Source organism: Dasypus novemcinctus, chromosome 2 (assembly GCF_030445035.2).
Source record: "Dasypus novemcinctus isolate mDasNov1 chromosome 2, mDasNov1.1.hap2, whole genome shotgun sequence".
Taxonomy (NCBI): domain Eukaryota; kingdom Metazoa; phylum Chordata; class Mammalia; order Cingulata; family Dasypodidae; genus Dasypus; species Dasypus novemcinctus.
The window spans coordinates 131,039,522-131,064,240 of NC_080674.1; positions in this window are offsets into that span (position 1 = coordinate 131,039,522).

The window sequence follows — 24,719 nt, forward strand, 5'->3', positions numbered from 1 at the left end:
GCTTCATAGAAACAGGTGATCATTTGAACTGGGTCATGAAGGATGGAAAATATTTCAATGGACAAAGGGATTAGGAGCTTTCTAAGGTTTGGTGTGCCCAAATCCCTGACTCCTGTTTTGAAGAGGTGGGGAGCCAAGCCATATGATGAGGTTTCTGTGGGGCCAGGGATAGTAGAGATCATTTCCTTAGAGTAAGCAGGGAGCAAGCATTACTGTCCATCACTTGCTTTCAACATTATGTGGTATAAGCCACCACTGACTAAATTTATAGGGTCTGGGATAGGGTAGAAACTAAATCCCAGGTCCCTGGAACTGAGATCTGGGAATATGGGGACTTGCCAATCATTCATGGCAGACAACCATGATACAGCATATTTAGAATTGGAAGATCAAAGTGTTGATAAGTTCAGCTACTTTTAATGGCCACAGGAACTAGTCTTACAGTTCTAAGTATGAACAGATATTACTTGAAAACAAACTCAGTTGTCCTATGTTATTCAAATGATCTCTCCTGAGGTTCTGTAACAGGCAAATTATATTTTACATGGTTCTTGGGATTACTGGAGTGTGCCATGTCGGTCTCTGTGAGTGGTCTAAACTACTACAGGTAGTGGCCAACCACCTGAGATGAGAGAAAAGTTGCTCTGAATGGATGTGTTTTGGATGGATGAGTAAGTCAGTTGTTCTGTGTAGATTCTGGAGTGAGCAAGGAAACCAAGATTTGTGTAGAATGAGTAGAAAAAGGGTATTTCCATGGGACCAGTTGAATTGCTCCATCAGGCCATCAAGCTAGAGCAGGTGATAGTGAATATGTTTTATGGACATGAGGGGATTTGAGCAGTACTCTTGGAAACCAACATGCTTTCATTTCCTAGGTTGATTAAAAAAGATAACATGAAAATGTGTTGACTTAAACAATGGGAATTTACTAGCTTACAGTTTGAGGCCATGGAAATGTCCAAATCAAGGCATGTTCAAGGCAATACTTCATCCCAAAGTCCAGCTGCCAGCAATCCTTGGTTCCTCTGCCACATGGCAAGGCACATCATGGTATCTGCTGAGTCTCTCCCTTCTCTTCTGGGTTTTGTCAATTTCAGTTTCTTGCTTCTGTGACTGGCTCTTTCTTTCTCTCCCTACCCCCCCCTTCCTTCATCTCCCCTTCCCATGTCCCCACCCCCATTCTATTTAAAAAGGACTCCAGTAATAGGATTAAGTCCCATCCTAAAAGAGGTGGATCACACTTTAACTGAAATTTACAGTGGATTTTCCCCCACAGGAATGGATAAGAGTTAATAACATGCTTTTCTGGCACATATACAGTTCCAAACCACCACACAAGATAGAAACTTGAAGCAGGAGTCTGACATCAGCAATATTGGTCCTTCAAGGAGATGAAAATTTTCCTTCCTGAAAAGGGTTGCAGGATGTGGAAAATGTGGAGGGAATGGTGATGTGTAGGGAATAAAGTGTGCCATTTGGGAAAATGCATCCACCACTTTGGGGGTGGTATAATGATTACAGGAAGACGCAAGATCTAAAATAAAATCCGTTGTGACAGTGCCCCACTACTGGACTTGGTACCTGGCACTGGTACCCTCCCCAGGCAATACCTGCAGGTTTCAAGAACCCATGAATAAAGTAAAAATAGAAAAAAAAAATTTTTTTTTAAACCATGAAAATTCCAGCAAGCAGTTTTTTGTTTGGGCACATCACATTCCCGCATCCCAGTATTTGGGTTAGTTTCTGTGTTAGTTTGGGCAAACCTCTCACCTTGAAAACGTCTATATTTCTCAAGAAACTGGAGGATTCTAATGCTCTGGACAATTCATCAGGCACTTTCTTAAAAGAAAATCTTTTTCTCTGAGTCTGTCTACTCATGTGACCAGGTGATTCAGTTATATCAAAGTCCACAAAACCTAATCCTTAGCGTTAATTCACAGCACTGGTAACATTCTAGCTGACAAAGCTGTCAAACATGACTATATTATGATCGGAGACTGGGGGTCACTCCTGCATCAGAGTGGCCCTGTTAGAAGATGCAAACACACAGCACTCCACCACTTCAGGAAAACAGGACTTTTTACTGCATTCTCCCTTGAACACTGAGCCCTGAGTTTCCATAGGCAGCTGCTTTTGCCATAATATGTTGGGAAAATGTATGGACTTTCCCTAAATCTCTCAGGAGGCAGGAATGGGAGCAGGTTTCAACTTTAAACAGCTGAAAATCATCTGATAGCTCTCTTGTTTCCTATTTTTGTCCCACAGTGCTATATTTCCTACCTGCAGTGTATGGGATGCAGCCATTGACCCCTACTGGAAAGCAAGCAGCTGAATCTGGAACTTCGTATCACATATTGTCTTAGTTTGCCAGGGTTGTTATGACAAATACAATACACTAGATGGCTTAAATGACAGGAATTTATTATCTCACAGTTTTAGAGGCTGGATATAGAACATCAAAAGTATCATCAGGCCATGCTTTCTTCAAAGTCTAGCATTCTGGTGATGGCTTGCTAGCAATCCTTGGCATTCCTTGGTTTGTAGATACATCTCTGCCTCCATCACAAGGTGATTCCTCCTTCCCTGGCTTCTAAATGTCTGCATTTGAATTTCCTCTGCTTTTAAGGGTTTTGGTCATATTTGATTAAGACCCACATGATTCAGTTTGCCTTATCTAAATAGGATTTTCAAAGGTCCTATTTACAAATGAATTCACAACCGTGGGACTGAGGTTTAGGACTTGAGCATGCCAGTTTGGGGGACATGATTCAATCTGCCAATCACATGTAATATACATGTGATTGCTCTCCTCTCCACAGAATGTCCAATGTGCCTATTGAGGGCTCTGAAACTGGTAGAGAGACTCCAATACAAGTGGGTCTGGGACAAATGATAAACTCACATGACTGTTGGTGACTTGTAGTTACACCCATGGTAGCACCTAACAAAAATTCAAATCTTCAGTTTCTCTTGAAAATAAAGACATAGTAGCAAGTAATCTATATCCCCATATGACCACAATCAACAGAACTTGAATAAAAAAAATACTTCCTTTAGACAAGCATGTTCTCTCCTACTCACCACAATCTTCACCACATCCTGCTGTGTTAGAGGGACCACTTTCTCCATTTATGTTTGAGTTTGCACATCTTAATTTAAAGGGTGAGGGAAGACAAAGAGAGAAAAAAGGAAGGGAGTATCACGTATGAATTATTTACAAACATATATACCAAGCTAAGAGGCCAGAAGGAGAGGTTGGGACCACAATGTAAAGGGCTTTGAAATTTATTCTATATGTGATATTGGGACACTGAAGACTTTTAACTAAGAGTTTAGCAAAATGTAAACTGTTTTAGAAAGATAGCTTTGGAAGCAGTATGGAAGACCCTATGTAGAGTTTTAAGGCTAGAAGCAAATAGGTTGTTAGAGGAGAGTCTACATGAGAAATTATGAGAGTATGACGGAAGGCCTTGCCCGTGGTGATGGAAAGGAGGGAAGGAGTACTGGAGAAAATTCAGAGCTAGAATTAATAGAACCTAGTAGCAAACTGACTAAGGGGATAAGAGAAAGGAAATGAAAATGACCATGATGATTCTAGCCTAAATTTCTGGAGGAGACCTTTAACCAAGGGGGAAAAATTCAAGAACTGAATTTTGGGAGAAAGATTAATTCCATTTAAATGTGTTGAAGTTGAGAAGTGTCTGCTCCTTTAATATGGACACATCCAGGAAATGGAGCTGGGGAGAAAAGAAAGAGCTAAAGATAGGCATTTGGAAATGATCAGCATGAAAATAATATTTGAAGCCGAGGTATAGGATGCGATTGTCAAGGACAAGGAAAAGAAGGGCATATGCAGCCTTCAGCAGCACTATATTTATAGAGAAGGGGACATAAGAAGTGCCAACAAGTGAGACTAAGAAAACAACATAGGAAAGAGAAATAATGTGTTGGATGTTTTCTGTTAGCCCTTCCAAATTCACTTCCCACACTGCTCTGTGCCCTGGAAGTCTGACTTGAATGAACTGCATCATTTGGCTCTCTTGTCTTCTGGAATGCAATCTGGGTTAGCCAATAGGAAGCCCTGGTGGAGATCAGGGGTTGAGAAGAGAGTAAAGTTAGGGTAATTATTCTCCTGGCTCCCACCCTACTACGGTGCCCCACATTAGCTAGACTGTCCTTTCCTTGCAGTGGTTTTAGTTACTGCTCCCATCCCTCATCCCTAGTGGTAGTCACAGTCCTCCTGTCTCCAGTCCCAGCCCACTGCACCATCCCTTGCTGGTTTCCTGTTCCCTGTCCCCATCACTGTATAAGCTGCCTTGATTAAACTCTTTCTAATCATTCAGAGTGACTATGTCCTCTGTTTCCTGCTGGGATCCTGACTGATGCAGGAAGATGCAATATCCTGAAAGCTATGGTAGAAGAGTTTACATCAATGCTACAGAACATAGAATGGGGTAAGGACTGGAAAGAATCACTGAGTTGGACTGTTTTTTTTTCCAGAAAACTGGTGTAAGAAGGAGTCAGAATGCAAGGTTTTATGGAAGAAATGAATGCTGAGGAAATAGTGGCAAGGGGTAAATACGTATACACACACACACACACACACACATATATCTTCAAAATTCAGTGGTCTAGAGGGAAAAAAGTAAATGGGACACCAGTCTGAAACAGTATTAATCAATGCCTTGAAAACTGGGGTGAGATAGAAATAGCACCATGAAACTGCTTATCTTTGTCCATTGTCTCACCACATGCTTCAACTGGCTTCCTTAACTTAGCAAATCACCTTCCTCCTGGGATTTTAATTTGACAAAAATGGTTCAAATATGACCAAGAGACATTATTTAGAAGGCTATATTACTAAGCAATGAAATATCTGGTTCAGACTTACCTCTCTGAATAATTTAGATTATTAATCATTTAAAGGACAGCATAAGCCACCTCTAGGAAAATAGTGATTCTTTATTGCTTGTTAAAAATATTTACATTTTCCTCTACCAGCTGTATATAAGGAATTGATATTTTCTGAATTGCTAAGTCAATAGCATCTTCCTTGAGCTATCAAAGGATTTGATAAACCAGCAAAACATGAGAGCCTCTGCTGCAAATAAGTGGGAGGCACTCGGGCTGTCAGGCAATTAAGTGGACCTGAATAAGCTGATGTAATTAAGCCTCTTACTGCATAATTATCTTTATTTTAAATGTGTCTTTTGATGAAACATCTGTTCCCTGCTCCAGATATGAAAAGAGGGACCCATGCTCATGAAGAAAACAGAGCTTGTGAGGCCCTCACACATGTTGCCTGTGCTGCTCAGATTCAAGGCAACAAATGTTGTCATTTGTTCGGTCTTTGCATGCAAGAGGCAGGTGTCCTCAGTCCTCAGCCCGCATTCGCCTGACCTCGGAGCTCACAGCAGCTGCCTGGAGCCTTGTTGCACAAAGCAGTCCCTGGGTACTGAGAGGACACTCAGAAGCAGGGGCTGCCTCTAACTGCCAGGGCTAGTGCTTTGGCCATATGCAAAGAAGAATAATCAGATATGTTCCACCAGCTAAGGCTGGGTACTAATGGTCAGCATGACATCCTTGGGTCCCTGTCTTTAGGCAACCCTGCAAGACCCAATCCCTTTAATCTAAAGAAAATATGATTCGTCAAACCTGAACTTGTTGAGGGCAGGACAACCTAATTGTGATGAATTCGCTTTGTTGTGTTTGTCAAATCACTGTGTTTGTCTGAATCTCCTTATCTAAAAAGGAGTAATTATGGATCACATAATAGGCATTTATGTGTGAAAGTCTCAGGCTTTGGAGGGAGATAGACCTGGTCATATTCTGGTGCTGCCACTTGTGAGCCAGGTGACTTCATTTTTCTCTTTCAGCCTCAACTTATTCATCTCTAAATTGGAAATGCTACCTTCTGCCTCAGGGTTACTGAGAGAATTACAAGAGCAGCATACTGCCTGACGCAGTTACTTGTATGTAGTATTAGGTCTCAGTAAACCTTAGCTCCTTCCCCCTTTCTCTGACTCACCTCCTCCCACTGCCCACACAGAGGCTAAACACCAAGCTTCTAATTAATGGTGAGAAACCTGCTGTCAGCACCACCCCTCTCTACGCTATCCAGTAGATTGGGAGCAAGGATTCAAATCACCAGGAGGAGGTGGCTAGCGGAATCAGGTCACAAGAGCTTCGTGAATCTGGAGGAATGAACACCTTCCTCAGCGACCTGAGGCCTTGCCTGGAGCCTGGGTCGCAGCTTCTCTGGTTACTAACGCAGTGACTCCACAGGGGCTTTGCCTCCAACTCCATGTTCCCATAATTTGTGCTGATTGCTCCCTTTCTCGCTATTTCTTTCCTTCAGCATTCTAATATCATTCATACTAGGTCAGCGTAAGCCAATGCCTTCGTTTCTCTTATTTTAAAACAGCTTTATTGAAATAACATTCATATGCCATTGTTAATTGTACAAGTAAATCCAATGCTTGTCCACATAGTGGATACCTTTATTTGACTTAGAGAAAGGAAACTCATCCTCATGTAACATTTTTCTTAGTATATTATTACATAATCTATACAGCCATCTGTGGACAACAGCTCTGACTGAAGTCATAAATGTAAGGATATGCTCATACTACCTCATATGCTAAGGCACAATACCCAAAGCAGCTTTCATACTCTGTACTCCCAACCATGTATATCGGGGGAATAGGGGTCTCTGAATGCAGCACGCTGCCAAAAAACAAAAAACAAAAAAAAACTTTGGGGAACACCCAAAGCCAAGTTGGATGGGGCACAAGCTCACAAACTCCACGTCAGTGAGCAGGTGTGCATCCTCCCAAGTGTCAGCATGGCCGTGCACACAGGTATGGACTTATCCCCGCTGGATTTTGCATGTGACTCTGAAGGTTCAGTGGGACCAGAAGGCCTAAGATGGCCTCACTCTCATGTTTGACAGTTGGAGCTGCCTGTTGGCACACCATTTCTTTTCTTTCTGGACTCTCATCCTTCAATAGGAGAAATCAACTTTTTTTCACTGTGGTCTCAGAGCAGGGCCCCAAGAAAGCTAAGGGAGAGGCTATCTGGTCTCTTGAAGCCTGGGTCCCAGAATTCACACATCACTTCTGCTACATTCTGTTAGTGAGAGCCAGTCACAAGGTCAACTCAGATGCAATAGGCTCTATCTCCTGATGTTGTAGGACATCATATGATGTAGTCAATCTATCCCACCCATACACAGGGGCTTGCTTAACTTATAGTAATACCATGAGCTTACTGCAATGCCATGAGGTCAATTACTGTTTTACCCATCTTTTTAGATAAGAAGATTAAGACCTAAGCTTAAGGGCACAGTTTGTGTGACAGATCAAGGTTTGAACCCAGATCTGTCTGATACCTACTAAGGACCCTACTGATTTGAGATAAAAGAATCTTGCTTTATGAATAAGGCTTATATGGAAATTGCTCTCTCCTCCATCATTCAATATGTCAGGATTTAGACAAATGGTTCCTTTAAGTATTTTTATCTAAGAGATTCCATTTCCCCTTTGAAAGATTATAATGTCCTCTCCCTGTTCTCCGATTTTGCCCTTACCCTAAGGTCTGTTGCCATCTTATAAAAATGGGTTCTAACTCAGGCCAAATTCACTTGCATGTAAACATCAGAGAAAGCATGAATATCCCCTTACCTACATGAAGAATCTACTTTAAATTTCCAGCTAATGGGTAAGATGCAGAAGTTGTATTGGTTGGGCAACAATTTACTTTAGTTTTAATTTTTACAGTCTTTGGTTTAATATTAAGGTATGCTTTAGTCACCTTAATGGAAGTATTTATCTAAGTTGACCTTCTACACTGGGGTTGGTATATGCCCAGGAGTCTTGAATCTCTGGGCTGCCCATGTACCAGCTGGGTCATCAGCCTCAGTGGAGTTGCAGCACCTACTCTCCAGTTCCTTGGACTTACCCAGGTCAACTGACAGGGAGGTGAGGATGAACAATCACCACACCGAGGAACCGAGAGTCTACAGCTGCAGGCAGGAGAGACTCATCCATCAGTCATGTGGGATAGAAGCCCCCTCTCAATTAAGAGGTGGAGTGGGCATCACCATCCCAGGTTCCTCAGGACTGGGGAATAAAATATGAACTAGAGTGGACTTACTGGTACTCTGCAATAGAATTATTGTGACTCTAGCAATGGAAGAAATTATATCATTGATATGGAGACAGTGTCCTCTGGAGTTACTGAAGGCAGGGAGAGGGAAAAGGAGGGCTGATATGGAGGCATTTTCAGGACTTGGAGTTGTCCTAAATGATATTACAAGGATAGATGCAGAACATTATATACCCTGCCATAACCCACTGAATGGACTGCGCGAGAGTGTAAACTACAATGTAAACTATAATCCATGCTGTGTAGCAGTGCTCCAAAATGCATTCATCAAATGCAACAAATGTACCTCACTAATGAAAGAAGTTGTTGATGTGGGAAAAGTGGGGGGTGTGAGGAGTTGGGCATATGGGAATCTCCTATATTCTATATTTATTTTTTTGTTTGTTTGTTTCTCTCCCCTTCCCCCCATTGTCTGCTCTCTGTGTCCATTTGCTGTGTGTTCTTCTGTGTCTGCCTGCACTCTTCTCATGCAGCACTGGGAAACCATGTCGCTTTTTTTGTTGCATCATCTTGCTGCATCAGCTCTCTGTGTCTGTGGCACTACTCCTAGGTGGGCTGTGCTTTTTTCGCCGGAGGCAGTTCTCGTTGTGGGGCACACTCCTTGCATGTGGGGCATCCCTACATGGGGGACAGCCCTGCATGGCATGGCACATCTTGTGGGCTGCAGAACTGTGTGTGGGCCATCTCACCACATGGATCAGGAGGCCCTGGGTACCGAACCCCGAACCTCCTATATGGTAGGCTGATGGTCTATCAGTTGAGCCACAACCACTTCCCTTCTATATTTTTAATGTAATATTTTGTGTGATCTATGTATCTTTTAAAAATAAATTTGAATATATATATATTTAGAAATGACCTTTTAAAAGTTAGGAGAAGGATCATAGAGAGAGCTCATCACCATCTTCATCGAGAGATAGAAAGGACACCAGATTCATTTAAGCTCTGCAAATGACTACCTATTTGATTTTGGACAAGTCATTTCACCAGTTTGGGGCTCAATTTTCTCATCTCTTAAATGACAATATTGCGCTAGATGCCCCCTCAGCTCTCCAGCTCTAACATTATTTGAGTCTAAAGCCAGGGCATGCTTTCTTTTTACCCTCTACACATTGTATTCCAAAACACATTGACATCATGTTAAATTAGATTGACTCATGTTTCCCCATGTAAACAATTGTGGCTAGTGCCAAAATTTGTTAACAAACAGAAAACAGGCATGGATTAAGTTCTTTCCTTTAATGCCCTGAATACATTTTTGGTGTGTTGAAAAACTGTAAGGTATTTCTGTATGCTGATCTTTATTTGACTCCTTATGTCACACCAAAAATATTTCACAGAGCCCTTTCATACCTTTTCTGGAACATCATCCAAAAGTTAAGCAAAAATATTTGAACAAGATGTCTTGGTTTAAAAAGAAATACATCTGCGTTAGAGAAAAAAGCAAATGCACAAACTAGATGTTAATCTTTCTGTTTGATAAACCAAAGCATGTTGATAAGCCTCTGCCAAAGAGTTGAGATGTATTATAAATGAACATAACTTTTGTTGGACAGCATGCTGACTGAACTGAAGAATATAGCCTAGAGGCGTTTATAACTAGATAGAGATACCATAGGATACAGAGTTCTTGGGGAAAACCACAATTGAAATTGTGAAATATTTTGGAAAGCAGGAGTTTCAAACTATGATCTTCCCAGCAGATCTGATTACTCTCATGTGTTCTTATTTCACAGCAAACACTGATCCAGTTGACATGGGGGGAGGAAGTCTCCCAAACAAACCATTTGCGGCATCATTGGAAATATTCTGGATGGTCCTGCATTATGGAAAGGCCTGTAGTTTGTATCCATTGAGTTTTCCCGTTACATAAAAAAAAAAAAAAAAAAAAAAATCTTGAGTAAGGAAATAAGCTCAGATCTTAAAAGGCACTCTTCTTTGGCATATGGACCACTTGACCTCCCCTACAAGCCTTGACATAGGGCAGTTTAACCTAATGCACAAGGGGCTCAAGCAGTTCCAGTGTGTTTCTATTATTTCTAAATGTCCCAGAGGGTTCATGTGAATACAGAGATCCCATTCACTTTCCAAGGGACTTGATGCTTGAGGTCAAGTCTGGAGGCCATGGGACAGGAGAAGAAAATATATCTTCCCTGCCCTAACCTTGTACCCATGCAAAGGCCACTATAGCATGTCTTGGGATGGGAAGGGGATGAAAATAGGGTGTATTCTTCACTAGAAGTTTCTCTTACCCTTGCCTTTGCAGTCCAAGAGCTCAGCCTCCGCAAGTTTTCTCTAACGTTCACCACAGTCTTATGTCAAATTCACCAATCTTTTCCCCCTACTTTTCACTACCAACTCAGGCATTATCGCTTTTCTCCTTTCCTTGGTTATACCAAACTGGGTACCTGTCGGGGCCCATGGAAAGATATACTTTTCCATCTTCAAGTGGGTAAAGTAGGTAAACCTTGTAAAAAGAATAAAATTAATTTGGATTGGGGTAGGGGAAGGTGAACAAGACAACACATAGCACTTGTCACACTTTTCCAGCTACATTTTGGTCTTTATTTTAAGTGCCCTAATGTTCTCTGACTCAATTACATTGGAAACCAAGTTGCTCTCCCACCTAAAGGAGGAGTATAGACATAGCAGTTGATGCTTACAGTTCCTATATTTCTTTCCGAGTCCTTAAGAAAGGTCATATAGGCAGCGATAATTCTTTTTTAAAGAGTTTTGCTTTCACATGAAAAAATTGTCAATTTTACTAAGGCAGCAAATAAGATTGGGCCATCAGACAGAAAGAGGGATGGACTTCCTGTCCTCCCAGGGCAAGTGTTCAGAGATCAGTAGAAAGGAGTGGTCTAGGCACAACATATGATATGACAAGAAATTCTCTGAACACAGTCACCAGCATCATGGCCAAGCGTGAGGGATTTGTGGGAGTAGAGGGCACAGATTTCCTCTTCTATCCCTTCACACAGTGAAAACACTATTTCTGGGTTGGCAGTTTGGCAGCAACCCTAAGTGATAGACGGTGTGTTTCTTCAGTGGACAAAGTTAGCGCCCGGCTTGCTGATTACTGTGGGTGCCTACTCTGGTTAATGCCCAACTTCAAGCAGCAGACACGGAAGTCAGCTATGGAGAAGGTGGACCATCTGTATCTCAACAGGGCCACAATGTGGTATAAACATTAACAGCCCCAAACCAGGACTCCTCAGTAGAAAGAGCCAGGTCTCAGATGTTCTCTTCTCTGTTTGAGACCATGGCAATTAAGACTGGCCCTTTGGTCTAAGCAAGCATTATGTAATTCTTGGAGTTGTTGGGTAAAACCCCAGGAAGGAAAAAAGAGGTTTGCACGGGACAGGGTCTCAGAGTCATTGAATTTGAATGCATAAATTTTATAGCCTAAATTGGGAAACAAGGAATATTAACTCCACATATGTAGATTTGGGGATTATTCAACATCCATACCCTTTCTATTGGAACACTGGATACTTGTAAGAAATTACTTCTTCCCCACTAGACACTGGTGGGACAGTAATCAGGAGGATGCCCTCCCTTAGCCAAGAGACCAGCGCAAGATTAAACTGAGCCAAAGGGATGTTGCCTGCCTATTATTTAAATCTGAGAATAGGGTCAAAGTGACTGGAAGTGAATGGAGTTCCACTCCATCCTGCTTCTTAGCCCCTGGAGCTGCCTTATTTCTTGCTCTGTTCCCAGTTTGGTCTTCCACGCTCCTGGATACTATGAGTCTCAGATATTCTTCCAATTAATTCCTCTACTTTTAGTTAGGCAGGATTCCATTTCTATGTCTTATAACCAAAATCATCTAATATTCATCAACATTTATACAATGGTCTACAGTTTACAAAACATTTTTTCCTTTAATACTCTATTTCATTCTTCCAGCACTCTGACATTAGTAGATCAGATTTTATTATTCTTATTTTAATACATGAAAGAAAAAAAAAATGGACTCAATAGCTGAAAAAACTTGTCCATGTTCTCATAGCAAGGAAGTTACCCCAAAGCCCAGATCTTTTAGCTTCACAGCCAGTGCTCTTTCCACTGCTTAACAGGGAGTTGTTAAGTCCCTCATCTGCTCCCCATAAAGCAGCAGAAGGGAGAGAAGTTCATTGGAAACACCCACACTCCTTTGCCCGCATTCATCTAATACTGTGAGCCTCTTTTTTAAATTTCCTTTTTACTTTTCAGAAATCTGGATGGAAAAACATGCTTTCATATACTGCAGCAATGTCAATGTACCAGACCACAACCAGGTAACATATTTACATTTTGAATCATGCCACCTGTAATTGGTGCCCTTTAGAAGAAACATATCTATGTCCTTCAGCACTGTGTAGAAGAAAATGGCTTCCTCGAAACAAAAATATTCATACCTATTTCCCAAAAGAATTCTGACCTAATCAAGAGGAACCTAAAAATAGGCCAGACATGGGCAATAAAGATCTGGGAGCTATTCCTCTGATTAACTGGAGAGAATTCCTTCTTTACTAAAGAAGGACTAAATTTAAAGAAGCAATGAAACCTAATTGATCATTACAAGATTTGTTTTCAGCTAGCAGTATCTTTTGGAATTCAAAAACACTAAAAATATTGCCAGAAGCCACATTTCAGACACTTGACAATGTGTGGTACAGGGGGCAAATAGTTTGCCTAGAACTATAGCACTGAGAAATCACCCCGAAAATATAGGCCTGAGGTCCGCCACACCAGACACCAATGACTAAACTATAAACTTGAGAGCTTCTAGCCCAGTGTAGAAGTCTTATTCTATCTTGGAATAAGTGTTTCTCACAGAAAACTAAAAAAAGAAAAAAGACTCTGCTGGTAACACCTGCTTTACAAGTCCTAACCATATTTTTCAATTTAATAGCAAGAACCCTTCACAAAAATGCTGGAAATGTAAACACTAAAGAAATAGACATGACAGGAATAAGCTCATAAATGTGCTGGATTCATGTAGGCTTTAAAATTTTTCATTTATATATAAAATTTCTGCTTGTCAACATCTATTTAGGCCCTTGTATTATTAAAAACAAAGCCATCTTGATAAAAATGTATTTTATAAATAATAGCTATTTCATGACCTTATATGGAAAATCTTTGGGTAAAACTTTTCTTTCAAAGTCCTTGTTTTAGTTTCCTGGGCTGCTCAAGCAAAAACCATGAAATAGTTCAGCTTAAATAATATGAATTTATTCTCTCATGATTGTGAGGCAGGGGGAAATGCCCAAATCAAGGCATCATCAAGGAGATCCCCAAGACTGTGGTGCTCTGGGACCGGCTCCCGGTGGTCCTTGGTTTCTCCATCATATGGCAAGGCACATGGCAGGGTCTCCTGGTCTCTTCCTTCTCTTCTATTCTGTTTCAACATCTTGCTTCCTGTGGCTTTCTCTCTGTGTCTGTCTGAATTCATTCCACTAATAAAGGACTCCAGTAGCAGGATTAAGATCTATCCTGATTGGGTTGGGCCACACATGCCTTAACTGCAGTAACCTCATCAAAAGCTCCTCCTACTTACAATGGGTTCACACTTACAGGAACAGAGTCGATTTAAGAACATGTTTTTCTGGGATACATATAGCTTCAAATCATCACAGTTCCCAGTTGCTAAAAGCAGATTTTTTTGTACACTGGGGAAATTGTGAAAAAACTTCCTCCTCAATATGTATACTTATAACAAATTGGTATCACACAGTCTTGGGTACATGTTAACTGACTCCAAAGTTAGTTCTGTTGATTTGGCTTGATTTGCCTTTTAAGTGTTACCTTGATTTATTGAACCCAAACTAAAATTGTTATGGCCCTAAAATATCAGTCAAGTCTAAAATTGGTCAACAACCAAAAGACATAAATTAAGTAAAACGTCAGACAAGAACGAAAGAATTTATATAAATTTTCATAATTACATAATTATATGACATTCCAGTTGGATTGTCTCCAAACAGCTATCAAAAGAGACCCACAAAATCTTTCTTTTTATTCCAGGATGATAGGCTGCTCTAAAAATGTTTTGAGAATGATGGTTATACAGCACTGAATTCAATGTTAGGACTGCAGGTCCAACTTGATTGGCCTCTCTATCTTCCTTTAGAGAATTTCTTCTTCTGTCTTGGTGACTTATTAGTACTTTTACAGTTGTTTTCTCTCTACATATATATTGCTCCTTTTTGTTGGGCAAGCTAGGCAAGCACATGGTTAGTGTTTTCACAGATGGCAACTATTCTTAATATGTAAATATTGCCAAATGCAAAGTGTTCTGAAAAACCAAGAAATTAATTTTTAAGGTGTGTTTTTTGAGGGCTGGGAATTGATATCCTTTTTTTCTTGACAGTTCTCTTCTGAAATAAAAATTTTAGTTTATTACCTAGAACATATTCTTTTGCAGATTTCCTAGTTTTCCTTTTACCCCATTTTTTATTTAAATTTTGCACATAATTGCTCACAGAGTACAAAGATATCTTTGTGATATGAGTAAATCTAACTTTATTTGGGGAAAAGAGAAATATCTGGTGTCCACAATATGCTTGATCTTTGATCTTTTTCCGTAGCTATCTGTTTACATCTACACATCTGACAGATTCTGTCCAAGATGTTGAAGTAGATCACATTTCTTTTTCCCTTTCGCAGATTAATGACATTTGCTATGAAGGACTAGGTGGTTATAAGACAACTGGGAACTGGACTCAAGGAGCCAGAAGGCTGAATCTCAGGAATAATATCTTCCATTTATCTGAAGAAAGTATTGTGAAAGCTCCCAAAGGTATTTGTCTATTTAAATAATATTGCCACACACCTGGCATTTTCCTGAAGAGGCAGGTCTCTGACAGCCTCTCTCTCATCTCCACAGAGAACAAATTTGAGTCCCATTGTGAGTCACCTTGGAAGGTTATATATTCTATTTCCAACTACCCATTGCTAAAAAAGAAAAAGGAAAAAATGATTTAGAATCTTTTTTACCTTTTCCCTAAATATTATATATCCCAAGTTTGTCAGCCACTCATTTATTCACCAGGCTTGGCTCCAATTGCATTTGACAGTCCTCCAAATCCAAATGTACCCTCAAAGAATGAAAAACCACTGATAGCATTCTTTTGAATGCGTCAGGGGCTCTGAGGAAAGTGCTTGATAAAACCACCCTAACAGTGAAGCCAGGACACGAGAGCCACCTCTGGGCAGAATGCTATTGATTATGCAAAACTTCTACCACGACACACACACACTAAGGCCTCTTAAACAAGGCAAATTAATTAATACTGTCTGAAGGTAGAAACAAAACAGAAAAAAGAAAAAAAAAACCCTAAGCTTTTTGGGGAGAAATGATCTAAATCTCCTATTCTATACATTCCACTGTGCCTTCTATTCTAAGCCTCACTAATGCTAAAAATTATGTGCCTCATATTTGCATTATATTCCTGAATTTCTATATATAAAAACCATCCAAACAGTAAAAAAATCTCCTATCCATTGCCCCTTGTCTATATGTATGGTGTTATTTTAGGAACCAAAATGTGAAGAATTTTCATGCTTCTTAAAACTAAAAATGTTTCATGCTATCTTTCTTATAAATTGTGCAATAAATATATGAATTAGTTCCAAATGGTTGGGTTTTCATTCCCGTGTAACTCTAAGGCAATCCCTCTGGCGATTCTTCAGCATGTGGAATCACAGAAGAAGTCCAGAGGGAAAATAAAGGGCAGGCCATATGAACCTTGACTCCTGAAAGAGCCAAGTTACCTGAAGCCGCTGACATCCAGCAACACAGAGCCGAAGAATGGTATTTTGTAAGTAATTATGATCTCAGCGGTTCTAATGGAGCAATAATAGTTTGGCAGATCCTGTGGGTGGTGTACATTTCAGAGCCCTCACAAGTTCCAGGAAGGAAAGTTATTCTTTTACCTCAGGAAAAAAAGAATAATTGACCTATTGGGAGAAAGGAGAAAATTGACTACAGTTCCTTTGGCACTAGGATCCCTTGTCATCTAGAAAATAGTGATTGGATTACAGAGTGGATTAGCATAATTTAGTGGCAAGCACAGTTGTAACCATTTATCTTCTGGACAAATGGCTACTGAACCATATTTCTTCAATTTCTTCCCTCTACCTGTCCCAGTTTGATGGAGAAAAAGGGGGTGGGGGACTAAAGGAAAATGACGCAACACTAAAACAATAAAAATACAAGACCGCATGAGACAGTAAATGTCCAATGGTGAGTGAGATTGGCAAGACCGCACATCCTAATATCAGAAACGCAAAAGGCAAAATGAAACTACTCATCAGACCTGCAGTTTTCGTGTAGCTAAAAGGGGTCATTTTGAGTAATTACGATTCTCTGCATTGCAATAATTTGATAAAACTGTTTACCTTAGGATTTTAATGTGTCCATTAAAAAAAAACACTACACTACATAAACGTTGTAAAAATTAATAAATCAAATACAGAAACATTTTAAATTAGATAAACAATGTTTTCAGCCCCATTCCTCCTTAATCTAGGGTCTTGCTTTCCAGAAACAGCTATCTTAATATATAATAATAATGTTATCCGGAGAATCATTGATTTATCAATATATTATCAGCTCTTCACCCAATGAAAGATGAATATTTACCTAGGTGAAAACTGAGAACAAAAGTGTTTGGATTAATATGATATGTAAAATAGTGTTCATTGCAGAGCTAAGCAGTATGTCAAGATTATAGCTCCTTCTTCAAGGGTCTAAAGTCATGACCTGTGTGCCATTCACAGGAAAAGGATCAAGTGACCTAATCCTTAAATCATTAACATCATGAAGGCATTGTAAAAATTTTGGCAATGGATGGTGGTGATGGTGGCACAACATTGTGAACATAATTAATAGCACTGAATTATTCTATTCATAATTAACCACATTCAAATATGGTTAAAAAGTAAAAATTTAGGTTGTTTTTATGTTACTAGAATACATTTTTCAAAAATCCATGAAACCGTACAAGAGAACCCGAAGGTAAACAAAGGACTGTAGTTAACAGTACAATAATAAAAATGTGCTTTCATCAATTGTAGCAAATGTACCATACCACTTCAAAGTGTTAATAATGAGGTATTATACAGGAACCCTCTATTTTATGCATGATTGTTCTGTAAATCCAGAACTTCTCTAACTGAAAAAAAAAGTATTGCCTATTTTAGTTTGTTCCCTATTTGGACCAATTTTTTTTTTTTTGGTAATATTTTTGTTGTGTTTTTTTGCTTTCTTCTTTACTGAGATTTATAATTGCCTTTTTAAAAATTTGATACAGGAAAATATATACCTTCTTTATCCACAAAATGTTACTTCTCTATGAAACTTCCTTGGCCCCCCCAAGGTGAAGTGAGTAATTCTTATCTTTAAGCCCATATGGCACACATTTTGTCCATAGTTCTAGTTTAGTAAACGACTGGCTAGAAGCAGAATACTTATTCTAATGCATCATAATTATAATTTAGGTCTATGTCTACTGTAATATACAATTCCTTAAAAATAACAAATCTTATCATCATCTCATGCCTATCCCAAGCACACTGCCCAGCACATTGTATATGTTCATTGCTTTGTTGTTTGAATAAATGCACATAATCTATAAAGTGTGTCTTAAGGGATTAATATTCACACTTTTCTATCAACCTGCTTATTCCAACCTTCCATTTCCATCCTCCTTTTCTCTAGATTCATTTGGGAATACCTAAGATTAAAGGTCAATATAAGTTTTAAACTGTTTCCTTAAATTTCCTAGAAGATATAGCCATTTGATATCTTCAGGCCTAGAAAACAAGTAAGAACCATCACAGAAAGGTTGGTATTCTCCATCTCTTCACCCTCCATTTAAAAGGGCCTTTTAGGGAAGCAGACTTGGCCCAATGGATAGGGCATCCGCCTACCATATGGGAGGTCTGTGGTTCAAACCCCAGGCCTCCTTGACCCATGTGGAGCTGGCCCATGCGCAGTGCTGATGCACGCAAGGAGTGCCCTGCCACGCAGGGGAGCCCCAAGCTCAAGGAATGCTCCCCTAAAGGAGAGCCGCCCAACACGAAAGAAAGTGCAGCCTGCCCAAGAAGGGCGCCGCCCACACAGAGAGCTTACACAAGATGACACAACAAAAAGAACCACAGATTCCCGGTGCTGCTCATAAGGATAGAAGCGGTCACAGAAGAACACACAGCGAATGGACACAAAGAGCAGACAACTGGGAGGAGGGAGAGAAGAGAAATAAATAAATCTTTAATAAATAAATAAAAGGGCCTTTTAAAAATATATTTTATTAGGGACTTAAGAAAGATCAGGAAGGCTTGAATTAATCTAAATTATTTTTTATTGCCTTTAAAAACCATTATGTTCTATAATGACATAGAACATAAATATCATAGCACAAACTATAAAAATATAAAACAATGTAGACCAATTCCTACGCTAAGCAAGTGAGACTAATGACATCGCTGCTGTGGGGAACAAATTTCTCTCAAAGTAACATTTATTACAAGTTTCTGAGCAGTATTTCAAAATCTGTCTTATTTCATATAATCATACTATTTCTTATTTTGGTTGACCATCTCAGGATAATATTCACAAAACTTTTAATATAAAAACTTTAAAAATGTCCTCACATTTATTGCAAATGGTTGGGTTTTGGTTCTAGGCTACGTATCAGTTAGGGGAGCAGATCTCCTTTTTGAGCTATCAGTCATCTTAGCTGAAGTTTGTCTGACAGCAACAAACTCATCCTAGCCCCAGGCCACTTATATCTACAAAAGGATGCTTTTAGCTGAAGGGTCATCATCTTGGCAATGAGGGTTTTCTTGACCTCCTTATGATAGAATTGACCACGCCTTCCTCTGTCCTCCAGCCCATCAGAGCATGCACTGTGCTTTGCTACATTCACTTGTTTTTGGTTTTGGGGTTTTGCTTTGTTTTTGTATGTCATCTCTGTATACCCCTTGAAGTCTTGGCTATGTCTTTATATCTCAACCCTATCACTCGGTAGGCACCAAAGTTGTTTGCAGAATAAACAAAAACATCTTCCATAAGGAGATCTTCTCTAAAAACAATTACAAAAATTTCCTTATACAAACATTCCAAAATTATTGCTTTGGACCCTAATCCTTTACTTGTGTTAATGTTGTGGAATTTAAGAGAAGTTCAATTATTTGAGAATAGAGAAGCCAGGACTCAGGAATGATTTTGAGAAGGAAAAATGGTTTATTGACGGCCGGCCGGACTCGGGAGCTTTCTGTTTGAATCCCGAGCCCCGAACAAGATTTTCAAACGTCTTTTATACAGAGAGGAAAGGCCAAATGGTCCCTTTGTTTCAGTTCTCAATAGGCTTCAATTAGCATATATCTCTTTCACATCTTAGGTAAGCTTTTAGCAAGGACTCCAGACATTTTAGATAAGCCTTGGTTTTTGCATTTCCCCTAAATACTTAAAGTTTATAGCCCTTGCTTTGTTAAACATTTCCTGGGACTGGAGCCTGCTGTCACCGTCCCTAAGGGCAGGACTGCAGCCTCTTACCGTTCCACACCCACAAGTCAAACAACTTAGTTATTTCTGAAGAGACAAAGAGCCTTCCACCCATAGCCCACATCAATAACACAATTATTTATGACAATTATTATTATTATTTTTTAAAAGATTTATTTATTTATTTATTTCTCTCCCCTGCCCCCCCACTCCGGTTGTCTGCTCTGTGTCCATTTGCTGCCTCTTCTCTGTCTGCTTCTATTGTTGTCAGTGGCACAGGAATCTGTGTTTCTTTCTGTTGCACCATCTTGTTGTGTCAGCTCTCCATGTGTACGGCACCATTCCTGGGCAGGCTGCACTCTCTTTCACGCTAGGCGGCTCTCCCTACATGGCGCACTCCCCGCGCGTGGGGCTCCCCTACGCGGGGACACCCCTGCGTGGCAGGGCACTCCTTGAGCGCATCAGCACTGCGCATGGGCCAGCTCCACACGGGTCAAGGAGGCCCGGGGCTTGAACCGCGGACCTCCCACGTGGTAGACGGACGTCCCAACCACTGGGCCAAGCCCGCCGCCAAATATTATATTTTTAACAACTCAAAGCATGAGATTGCAGGTAGTTGTGGAGGTAGCAGGATTTCAGAGCCACCACTGCCTAGTTCTGGCATTCAGGCAGGTCTGAACTTGTTGGATGAATTGATGAAACAGATCTGACGCAGGGTATTTACATGTAGCTGAGGTACTCTGAGGAGAAAAATTATCTTAAGAGAAAGGGGAAATAGATATTTACCTTTGCCTCATGGAAATGTGTGTTTCTTGAGAGAGAGAGACATTACTGGTAAACATTGTAAAAAACTGTTTTTCTAAACCTTTACAACATTAGAACGCAGAAAGCACTGCTTTGAGAGTCCTCCAACCATTGCACAACTCTGGCTCTCCAGTTTGAGAACCCAATGTGCTGGTACCAATGAATGACGATGCCTACTAGGAGGTCCTGTGCTAGAGGAGCAAGAAGCACTATGGAGTCTCAAGTTGGAGAACAGCACAAACCACTGCTATGACTTCTGGGGGTAATGGCGGCCACAGCTAAACCAACTTGTTTGTGATCATGCATGAAAGGTACCTGGAGGGCTGCCAGTTATACTTTGGAAAATTTCATTTTTAGGGGGTTAATTAAACCTTGCAGAAGTAGGTGGAGTCAGGAGTCAGTGAAATTTTGATTGCTTATTTATTCAGTCAACCATTATTTATTGAGAACTGACTGTGTTCAAGGCATTGTGTTGGGGTGTGGGTTGTTGCTGTTAAAAGTACTTCATCTGCATCCCCAGGTAACATGATCTAGGAAAATCCTGGTTGCAGCAAAACTTAGATGGTCTGTTCACATCAGTAAAATATAAAAATAAAATTGAAGAGGGAAATACATGACCAATAAGTGTATGAAGAAATGCAGATTTAACTGATAGAATATTAAGTTTTCTCTCATACAGTTGGAAAAACTTTTAAACACCAACAACAAGTTGGTGTCTTGTCAAGAGAAATATGTACTTTCATACAATATGGATTTGAAATATAAATTAGTGAAACTTTCTGAGGGTAATTTGGCAATAAACATTAATATATACACACTGATATCCATATAACTATAGAAATGATGAGAGATACAGAGATAGAGATAGAACCAGAAATTCTTTTTTTGTGTCACTGAGAAATATTTGTATAAGCTTATGAAAACACAATGATAAGACTTTGCTTTGCAGCAAATATTTGTGATTGAAAATTAGTAACAACCAAAATGTTGCTCAGTAGAGAATGACTAAGAAAATATGACACATCCATTAAATGGAAAAATATGCAACAATTTTTAAACAACATAATCTAAAATGCATTGATGTGAGGGGAGCAAATGTAGCTCAGTGGTTTGAGTGCTTGCTTCCCATGTACAAGGTCCCGGGTTCAATCCCCTGTACCTCCCCCCCCAAAAAAAAAAACAAATAAAATGCATTGATGTGGAAAGAACACAGTTACTTGTAAAAAATATACTTTCTACGGAAGGATATCATATATGTCAGGAAAGAAGAGGCCATGGCAGTTAAAAGTACCAACCTGGATAGCAATCCTGACTTGGCCACTTGTTGGCTGTGCAACCCTGGGAAAATTGCTTACCTCTCTGAATTCCTATTTTTTTCATAGGTAAAATGGTGATACAAAGAATACTTATACTCATAGTGTTGCTGTGGGAATTAACTATAGCATGCTTAGAGCAGTGCCTGGCTCATAATAAGCATTTGAGAAATGTTATCTATCATAGTTATTACTTTTAAAAATCCACAAACAAATTAAATAGTCTTTTTGAGTACATACACATATACATATGCATACGAGCATACACATGTGCTTGCAGAGAAATGGTCTAGAAGGATTTACACCAATCTAAAAAAGTATCATTCGGAGGAAATTTGGCTCGGCAATGAGTTGGGAATTTTGCCTTTATCAGTAATTTTAAATCACTTTACAATGGAAGATATTCTTGTATTGTTATGAATTTAAATAATAAAACAATGTTTTTAATTACATGGGGGAAAAAAAAGCTTCACAAGAAGGAGAAGGGGAGGGAAAGAAAGGGAGAAAGAAGAAGAAGAGGAGTAAGAGTCCGAGCCCTGAGCAGAAAGCAACCTGCTGAGTATAACAGAATCTGTGACCAAAAACTGAGTGTCACTAGCTGGACTCAATAAAGCAATGGCTAGTATTACTTCCAGAATAGTAAAAATAATGATATCCAAATTTAAAAAGTAAAAGTGCAACATCTATGCCCCAGGAATATCTCAGTGATTATCTAAAATCTTCCTGGAATCATTCAGAAGTAAGGGTGCCCTTATTCAAATATATATGTTTAACTTCTTAGAAGCCCAGAAGCTAAAGGCATTTTGGTTTGACATGACTGCCTACCACCATTCCATGCCCCTGTTCTAATGTTGTTTTGTTTTGCCTACTTTCTTTTCTCTTTTTATAGAATGTTTTGAACTTTGTAAAGCTCTGTGTAAATATTAAACATTAAACACTAATTATAAGCTTATAAACTTAGTTTCTATTGAAAGAGTGATAGTAATTCTGTGCTGTCAACTCAGGACTTGACAACAAAATGCTTCAGTGAAATAAGCCGAGCCGCTGTAAAGAAAAGCAGCTTTTAGTGCCAAGAAGCTAGCACTAACTGCCATCTCAGCCTCCACAGGGGCTCAGACAAGTTGCATAATAAGAACAGATAAATGGAATTTGAAAAGTTTAGGAAAATGCATTTTTTGAAAGAGTTGGAAGCAGAATGAGTGACTGAGTGCCTTACCTTAATCCATTCTGAGATGAGCAGTGGAAAGACGTGGGTCAGGCAGAGGCGCTGAGCTGCTAAAATTCAATAAATGGACCTCTTAGCCTCGCACTCCTCTTTGCTCTGGCACCTGCACTGCTCAGGGTTACCCATTCTGTTCCCTGCCTGGCCCCTGGCTGGCTCTGCCCTTCTCAGTGTCTTGACCATTGTTTCTTGGAAAGAAAACAATCCTACCAACAAAAGACCTCTCTCTACCAATATATAGACGAAGGTGAGAACATAATTTGTTAATGAGTAGGAGTTACAGATTTCAAGCACAAAAACGTCTACAAAGTCTGGGCAGAATTTCACTCGAATTTACCCAGAAAAGTAGAAGAGAGAACAATTAGCATGTCTCATCTTCTTGAGAGCATCTCATGTCTGCCTTGTGAGGAACTTATAAATGAATCTTGGAAGCCAGGGTTTACAGTTCTGAGTGTCAGAAGGCCCATGACCTTGCATTGTAAAATCAAAAGTCGGGGCCTATACAAAAGCAGGGACTGTTATATTTTCAAGGAGACACCTAAAGAAGGAGAGAGCAGAGAGAGCCAGCTGACCGCCCTCCTCTTTATTAAACAGAGTAAGCTTATTATCTTCCTTCCAACTTCAAATGTGGATCGCTTTGCCCTTACAACACAAAAGGGCAAAACCTAGATACTTGTATCAAAACCTTAACCGATTCACTCTGTGGGACCTCTCTTGTCAAATGCAGTTTCAGGACTTGGTCTGAAACAGCAAACAAAATCTTACAGTTTGTGCTGATAAGATCAAAATTGTCTTCTTTCTCTGGATTTGACTCAAGTGGACAAGGAAATGAAGTTGATATCAGGCCACATTGGAAAGTGGATCACCTGCTTTCAAGGCCAAATCACTAACTCCAAAGAGGGTAAAAAAATCCTGTCATTTGCTGCATTTTGGGGTTTGGAAGGTTTGGGGGTTTAGGATGGCCCAGCCCACTCAGCTATGAGCCTGCGGGGAGACATTTTCACTCCCTGCCCTGCTTTCCACTTCCCAATTCTCCTCACTCGCCTGTGCCACCAAGCTCCCTGCCACTCCTCACTACTCAGCTTCCCCACCCGTTAAGGAAAACCGGAGATTTCAGGTTTTAGATGAAACACCCCTAAGAACAATCACTAATAAAGCACCTCATTCTTAGAGAACGTGCTAATAACACAGTCAATTTAACCCCGGCATTCATAACCATTTTTTCAAATCGCTATTTACTAGGAAACAAAGCTCTGCTGCCCAGCCAGCCCTTAGGCCGCCAGAGAACGCAGCTCCCAGATATTTAAGGTTGAAAACGAGGTTTCAAAGCCAAAGCCCCACCCGTGCTTTGTCCACAACATCCTCCTGCAAGACAACGCCAGCTTTTTGAGTACAAATGAAAGGGCCGTTTGCTCAGATCTGTTGGCCATTTTTTGTTTGTTTGGGTTTTTTGTGTTTGGTTTTTTTTTTTATCTCACTTTTCCCAATCCGGACAGCATTATCCTTTTCGATTCAGGGCAGACCCCTGACGACTGGACTTGTGACAAGCAGATTACAAAGCTGGTTTATCCAGGCATTGTGTTTCTGCAGCTCTTTCTGAAGCCTAAGCCTTGGCGGCAGCAGGGAGCACTAATTGCTCATTTGCGGCAGTGACCTTTTCAACTGGACAGCGCCTCTGCTCTGGTTCCACGTTGATGTCTCTCTTCTTTAATTACAG